This window comes from Trachypithecus francoisi, unplaced genomic scaffold (assembly GCF_009764315.1).
Source record: "Trachypithecus francoisi isolate TF-2019V2 unplaced genomic scaffold, Tfra_2.0 Lachesis_group9, whole genome shotgun sequence".
In the NCBI taxonomy this organism is placed as follows: Eukaryota; Metazoa; Chordata; class Mammalia; order Primates; family Cercopithecidae; genus Trachypithecus; species Trachypithecus francoisi.
In genome coordinates this window covers 55,386,790-55,395,401 of record NW_022681474.1, presented here as the reverse complement: position 1 = coordinate 55,395,401, position 8,612 = coordinate 55,386,790, and the positions used below count along the sequence as shown (strand labels likewise).

The 8,612-nt window shown below is 40.4% G+C and overlaps 1 pseudogene; it reads right to left on the bottom strand.

The window, feature by feature from the left end:
* Positions 1 to 362: 362 nt before the first annotated feature.
* Positions 363 to 4,884, bottom strand: LOC117082079 (annotated as a pseudogene).
* Positions 4,885 to 8,612: the final 3,728 nt, after the last annotated feature.

Genomic DNA, 8,612 nt, shown 5'->3' with positions numbered 1-8,612 from the left:
GAAGACAGGACCCAAAAAGCCAGCTTCAGCTGACAGGAAGTCAGTAAGTTATCTACTGCTGACTGGGGGGTTAACAATGATCCACAGTTCAAGGGCTTAACCCATGACCCTAAAGAAGGGCATCATGCCACACTGGAACGATGGCCCTCTAGCTACAAGACAAGAGGTCAGAGAAGGGGATTCGGTAACACCTTTGCAGGCCTACACATAGCTGCCTTACTTTTGAAACCTCCAGCAAGGCCATCTTCCCTTGTTTGGTCACTTTTCAGTTTTTCTGAGAAATGAAGCCATCCCAAGAATCCTATGTGTAATTCTAATATGTTCTACAATAAGAGAATACCTGGCATATGAATTTGGCTTTTATTTTTCAAGTGTGCTCCTCTTACATAACCATATAGTGACACCTGCCGGTCACATTTGATGTTTGTTCAGATATCCTCTGGGTTTGTCAAATCTTCCATCCTAGAAAAATAAACTCAATCATACAGCAGAAATCAACGCCAAAAGTTCCTATACCTCCTTTCATGTGTCAGTGACTCATCACACTCTTGTCCACTAAGCACGTCGTTTAGAAAACTAGAAAATGCAGAAATAAGGAAGCACCGTTCACCATCCAGCAGAAGACAGGGGGCAGGCACACAATTGTGTCTCTAGGCTGAAAGTGACATTCAGTAAGACATCAGACAGGGACATTCATTCCGTAAGACGTCAGACAGGGAGATGATGTCCACCTGGGGTCAGGGAAGAGTGAAGAACATATTCAGAAAATCCCTTTCTGGAAGAGGGTGAGCCTGTGCTCTGGGATTTTTACTGTGGCCTGGATTCTGGCAGGTGGAGAAACGGTATTCCAGGCTGAGAAAACCACAGCACAAAGAAGAGCACAAAGGAAGGAAACTGAAGGCACACACGAGGACTCAAACACCCGGGCACGAAGGCAGCATCACTGAAAGCTGAGGCTGAACGTAGGATGGGGCCACATCCTGTAGCCTTAAATGCTTCCAAGTCCTCCCATTCTCCTAAACATCTCATAATTAATTTACTCCCAAAGGCACAGCATCTTTGAGCAATGATATAAATAGACATTTTCCATCAACTACACTTCTACCCCCACTATTCAAACAGGCACAAAATAAATCCTATCACTGTTCTTTTTCTAGCCTTTTTAGCTTTGAAATATATGGCCCAGGAAGAAAAAATTTACAATCACTTTTTACCTGTCTGCCAGGATATAAGGGTGAGAAGTTTGCCATGTGAGAAGCCTAAACTTCGTAACTATAATAAAACGGCCCAGATTATGGATTTCTTGGTTTTGATATTCTCCATGCAGCATTCCAGAAAGGCAGAACAGCTTGGCACCCTAAACATTAAAGGAAAATTAAAAATTAAATTTCAATTAAATTCTCGTCAATATTGCAACAGAATAAAAGCTTTAAACAAGAAGCAATACTAAGAAGGGAGACTTCCAGCAAAGCCACTGTCCTGAGGCTTCCAGAGCCTTGCTGGCTTCTTTCAGGACTTATTAGAACCCCAGAGGCAGACTGCTCTGCAGCCAAGCAGGGGCATCCATCTAAGTATGGTGAGAGGGAGGTGAGGCCTCTGAGCACAGAGACAGTTCTGTGGCTGATGGACCAGAGCAGTACGGAAAGGAAGAGGCAGTGCCTGGTCCTGTAACTGGGAGAAACTTCTGATGTACTCTATTAAGTCCCCACCCCCAAACACCTAGACATTGCCTGGTGCAGCAAGTACAGAGACAAATGAGATACACCAAGAGGCCCAGAATATGTACTCTCTTGAGGGAAACCTTCCAGAGACTGTGAACGCATACACTAAGGGAATTCAGGAGGCAAATCCTAGAGACGTTTAGTAAGGTCTCTTCAGTCTTTCTGTTTGTTTGTTTGAGACGGAGTCTCACTCTCTCACCCAGGCTGGAGTGCAGTGGCGCAATCTCAGCTCACTGCACCCTCTGCCTCCCAGCTTCAAGCAATTCTCACGTCTCAGCCTCCTGAGTAGCTGGGATTACAGGCACGCACCACCACACCCAACTAATTTTTGCATTTTTAGTAGAGACGGGGTTTGGCCATATTGCCCTGAGCTTGAAACTCCTGGCCTCAAGCGATCCGCCCGAGTCTGCTTCCCAAAGTGCTGGGATTACAGGAATGAGCCATTGTGCCCAGGCTCTTCAGTCTATTTTAAAAGGATTATACCGTTAGCATCTAAAAATTGTTTCTCTTCCTACTGGGTAAACTTCTGTCCAGAACCTGTGTTTTAATCGCTTCTTTGTCTTCTTCAGTTTCTCATTATGCTTGAAGGAGTTGAGGTGGGTGAGAACTCCCATAATTTTAGGAAAGCCATGTACTTGATAGATGTTTAGAAACTTAAACATTTCCATTTCAAACCCAAAGCTGGCATCTATAAGCATCAGTGCCTACAAACAGATCACATCATTTCTCAAAGAAACTACCAAAGCAGACCACCTACACTAGGGGTTGGCAACTGGCCACGGGCCAAATCCACCCATCACCTGTGTTTGTAACTAAAGTTTTATTGGAACACAGCCACATTAATTCATTTACATATTGTCTATGGCTGCCTGTGCACTACAACTGCAGAGCTAAGTAGCTGCAAAAGATATGATCCACAAAACCAAAAATATTTACTATCTGGCCCTCGAAATTTTTTGAGAAGTCCCATGCAGACTAAATCAAATGACTACACAGGCATCACCCAGAGGAACCACTACCCTCTGACTTGCTCTAAAGGGCAACCATAAGATAATGCCCACTAGGATATAAACTTGCATTTTAAGAATTCTAATGCATGAGAAGTAATGCAGAAAAGGCTGGGTCTAACCTGGCCCTTACCTAAGAAATCCTAATTTAAAGAAATGAAGTTTTCTATAATATACTTTTAAGCCAAATAACAGGTCTCTGACATCCAAAGAATGGGAAGAAAATGATAATCAATGAAATATATTAAATAGGTACAGAAAACCAACCTCTTCTTTCAATCTCCTCACACCACACACACACACACACACACACACACACACATAAAATCTGTTTTTTGCTGGGAAGTATGCAGTGGAAACCTCTATCTTGTACGTTAATTTGTATAACTTAATTGCTCAGAAACTTTTTAAAATAGCTACCAGTTTAGAATTAAGTCAAAAAACAGTAAGATTACGATGAATGGTAGTGTATAAGAAAATATAAGCAGATAACACCAATTTTTAAAATTTAAGACGTTTCAAAGATGCAAAATAATTTCAGAATTGATTCCTGGAAACTTCTAGCTTTAATATTAAAGATAGTTCTGGTCTTACCTTTCCATGGATAACTGAAAATAACACAAAATGGAAAACAGAAATGCCCATCTTTTATTAAACTAGGAAACATTCAAAACCCGAAACCACAGAATATATGAAGTTGGGCTTGTAGGAAAGCACAACTGCCACGGCAGACCGAGGCAGCAAGCAGAGCTCTCCAGCAACACTGGACCAGCTAGAAGAACAGGTGGAAAATCCTCACACCACATCTGATGCCACAGAGTGCCAAGGGGCAAGCAGCTGGTTGTAGGGTCAGGAAGAACAGGGAGCAAACAGGCCCTCAGCTGCCAATCTTTGTCATCTAAGCCAATGTTACTCCCCTAATCCACACACGCATGTACACACCCAAATCCACGTACTGTGTGTGCCTTTGCCATAGTCAGGAGGCTTTGACAACCCAGAGCAGAGCAATCAACATAAGCTAGGCTAAATAAATTATGGTGCATCCATAGAATGGAATATTATATTAAAAAGGAAGAGGCGGAGCTACAGTACTTACTGATTATATGCCTCCAAGATATATTACACGAAAAAAATCAAAGCACAGAAGAGTGTGTAAAATAAGCTACCATTTGTGTTTTTAAAGGGTGGCATGTGTGTTTACATGCATCTGGAAGGATACTGCTCTGCAGGGACCTGAGAGACCAGCGGTTAGAGCAAGGAAAGAGAAAACGCGCATTGTGTGTACCCTGCATTAGTTATTTTACCAAATATGTGTGCTCCTTTTGAAAATCTGAAAAAGATTTACATAGGCATCTCCCTCAGTGATGGTTAAGAGGCTGGGAAGGGGAGCAGGGAGGGAAGGACACAGAGGGAAAGGTTAACAGGTACAAAAATACAGTTAGATAGAATAAATTCTAATGTCCAACAGCACAATAGGGTGACTATAATTTATTATATAATTCAGAATAACTACAAGAATGAAATTAGAATGTTCCTAATGCAAAGAAATGATAAATGTTTGAAGTGATGGATATCTGAATTACCCTGATTTGATCATCACACATTGTATGCTTCTATCAAAACACTACACGTACCCCATAAATATGTACAACTATTATGCATCCATAATAACTAAAAATAAAAAAAGTAAAGGCATCTCTTAACATGTATGCCTTTAAAATTAGAAACTTGCTACATTTTAAATAAAAGAGAAACAAATGACTTCTGTGAACTATTTCTATCTTTTCAAGTATACAAGATTTAGTAATCTCTATACAACTTTACATTAATTACACTTATTTTTACTAATAGTAGCATTACATGTTCAAAATTTGACTGTTATTTAGTTTTCTGACATTACAATGGCACAATTTTAAAATCTGTATTACTTTTTCCTTTATATTTTAGGAGTCTTCTTGGGCCAGAATATAAAATAAGTAGCTCTAGAAAAAACTAAATAAAAATGAAAAAAACAGGGTATCTGTCACCCCACACTTCCTAATCAATATGGCTTATTTTTTGCTATTTTTTTTTTTTTGAGACGAACAATTTCACTCTTGTTGCCCAGGCTGGAGTGCAATGGCATGATCTCGGCTTACCACAACCTCCGCCTCCTGGGTTGAAGTGATTCTCCTGCCGCAGCCTCCTAAGTAACTGGGATTATAGGCATGCGCCACCTCACCCGACTAATTTTGTATTTTTAGTAGAGACGGGATTTCTGCATGTTGGTCAGGCTGGTCTCGAACTCCTGACCTCAGGTGATCTGCCCACTTCAGTCTCTCAAAGTGCTGGGATTACAGGCGTGAGGCACTGCATCTGGCCTTTTTTTTTTTTTTTTTTTTGCTAATTTTTATTTTATTTTTGCTGTAAGATAGTTAATAGAATATCAGAAATAGTGAACATTATCATTTCCATAAATGCAAGAGCCTGTACATTTTCCACACACTGAGTACTATCTAAATTTTCTATTGATAAACTCTGACCTCTTCTTCAGGCAATTCATGTACTTACTTTAGCGTTATCATTAAGGATGAAGGTTCCAGAACCATCAGGAACAAGGGTCCCATCTTCACACAAATTACTTAACTGCTGGGAGGCTCTATTTCATCTTATGTAAACTACAGATAATACCTACTCACCTCAAGGGTGTACCAAGGGTTTATGTAAGCTAAATTTGTAGAAAGCAGTTAGCACAGTGCCAGGAAGGGTCCAAGAAGAAATGGTAGTTACTATGATATATTTGTACATATATATGTATGCATGTTAATGAGCTCTAATTAGCTGTGTTCATTAAAGGTTTTCTCCATCCTGTGATGTGCTTTTAGATTTTGGAATACATTTCATTGTGCACATTCCATCTGTATTATTAATATAACAACATTTATTACTATTATTATTGTCATCATCAATTCAATTACATTTACTGTATCCCTGATGATGACCATGATTCCTTTAATAATCATAAAACTCTCTTCCCTTCATCACAGGGTAAATAACCTATCACAACGCTGTAAGTCTCCATCAGCACCCCAGGCTGCCCCTGCTGACTAACCAGATCTGCTACTTTAGCCAGATCAATCATCATGTTAATGTCACACCCACATTCAATAATGGTGAAGTCTGTATTTTTTACCTATAAGTGAAAAGATGAAAATTTTACTTTAAAAAGACCCTGAAAAAACTCTAACCATCAACTCTTTAATTTTCATTTTTTAATTGCATCCAGTAAAACATCATATACGTTTACAGGAGTGCACCCGAAGTTCATTTTTATAGGCAAAAACTGGTAAAATAAATTCCATCCTGTTTTTCTTCCTGTGTTCTAAATTTAGATAATATCAAAAGTCTACCCAGATGAATAAAAGTGCTCAAACAGGGAAAATTCTGACTAGACAGGCTCCATGATAACCATGATCTTGCTGTTCAGCTGCGGGCCAATGTCTTCACCTCTATCAAAATTTCCTGTATTCCCACTATCACTAAAAACATCCTCAAACACAATGCAACAGAATACTTATAATGATAATTATTTCTAAATTAAGGTAATAAGAAAATGGTCGAGAAAATATGGGCTGGGCACAGTGGCTCAGGCCTGTAGTCCTAGCACCTTGAGAGACCAGGGCAGGTGGATCCCTTGAGCCCAGTTTTGAGACCAGCCTGGACCACATGTGTAAATCCCATCTTTAGAAAAACATAAAAATTTTTTAAAAAGGAAAAAAAAAGATAAATTAGCCAGGCATGGTGGCATACACTACTCAGGAGGCTAAGGTAGGAGGATTCCTCGAGCCTGGGAGGTTGAGGCTGCAGTGAGCTGTAATCACACCACTGCATTCCAGCCTGTGCCAGAGTAAGACCCTGTCTCAAAAAAAGGAAAAGAAAATATGGATGCTCCAAAGATAAAGAAAAGCCTCAATCCAACTATATTACTGCTATAACAAGAGATTTCAGAGTGTGCATTGCCATTCTACCACTGGAAGTTTGTTTCATCTTCCCTCAAACTTGGAAAGGTCACCATCTCCCAAAGCTGACAAATTCTCATAGGAAAAAGAGAAAACGCGCACTTCCACCAGCATGTGACTTCATAAGGGCAAGCATGTGCACCTGGCTCATAGGAGGTACGTGCTATCTGCTAAATGATGTGTTCACAGTGACCAGGCCTGCTAGGCCCTTCCAAGGAACATGCATGGCAAAGCCATACAGCAGTCAGGATAAGATATGTATCCTTATCTCTGGGAACTTACCCTTTTCTGAAGTTATAGCCAACTTAGTAAAAGTGTAAGAGAGGTAACATGATATGACAATATTTAACATGTTCCACTCAAGAAAACAACAAACACACGCATGTCCCTCAGATGACAACAGCCACACCAACTCTGTGTCTGCGGCAGCATCTTCTACCTGACACAATCGTCACAGGGCCTCTGATCTCGGTGAACTTCTGCGGGTGAAGTTCCCAATGAGGCATTGTATCAAAGTGCTCTTTCCAACTTCAGAGGCCCCGTCACCATGGCCACTATTGGTGGGGGCTCTAGTGGAGTTCAATCAACCACTGGCATATGATGCTTTCTTGTCTTCAAATCCTGAGTCCTATTTATTAAAAAAAAAAGTAAACTCACTTTCAAAATAGAGTAAAAGGTATCAACCTTGTAAGTAGACTTTTTTTTTAGTATACTTTCAGATATAGAGTACAACAGACAATACAAAATTATAAGTAACTTGTCAATTATTAACTTAACTTCTGACCCCTATCCAAATCAATTGCTGTTCCATAAAGATGTAACAAGATGACTTCAATAGTATAGAGTTGAAAATTAAACACTCCTTAAATCTGTTTTACGAGTGATTTTAATAATTTTTTAAAAACCAAAAGATAAGTACCAAGGCAGTGCATCGTAACAGATAAGAGCAGAGGCTCTGGAGTTAAATTTGGCTCTCCTACTTACTGGTTATATGATTGAAGGTAACGTGTTTTCTTGACCTCAGTTTTCTTGTCCATAAAATGAGGGCAAGAATGATTCCTACTCTGGTGAGGCTGCTGGAAGGATTTAGTTGAATAACGTTTAAAGTACACTGCTAAGAATATCACAAGGACTCACTAAATAAAGCTATGTTAGTATTACATATTGTAATTTTTGTATTTTATATTACAACTTTGTAAAACATATCTAGAGGGGAAAAAGCACACTGATCACCATAGAAACAGTTTAAAGTTTAGGAAGAAACAAATTCTATAAATTCTTGTATCTTGGGCAAGAAACACCAACCAGTGTGCAGATGCTGGAGGCAAGGCAGCTTCTATGGCAAAGTTTCTCACGTTTTGGTAAAAGCCACACAGCATGCATCTCCATGTCCTTTGGAGCTGAACTAGACCTGTGAATCCAAATGTCACCTGTAAGCGGCTCCTACTATTTAAAAAGAATCAATGGAAGAACCAACAGACTGTAGCTAAACATACCTGTGAAAGGATCGAGCCACCCCCACAGCAGACTGAACTGCAAAAGCTTTGGGATTTCTCTTCCCGGAATCTTCCTCTCCTAGCAGGAGATCCTGCAGATGCCGCTTCTTTTTCTTTGCAGCTTTGGGTCTACTGTTTTTCTTTTTTTTTTTTTTTGAGACGGAGTCTCTCGCTCTGTCGCCCAGGCTGGAGTGCAGTGGCCGGATCTCAGCTCACTGCAAGCTCCGCCTCCTGGGTTCACGCCATTCTCCTGCCTCAGCCTCCCAAGTAGCTGGGACTACAGGCTCCCGCCACCTCGCCCGGCTAGTTTTTTGTATTTTTTAGTAGAGACGGGGTTTCACCGTGTTAGCCAGGATGGTCTCGATCTCCTGACCTCGTGATCCGCCCGTC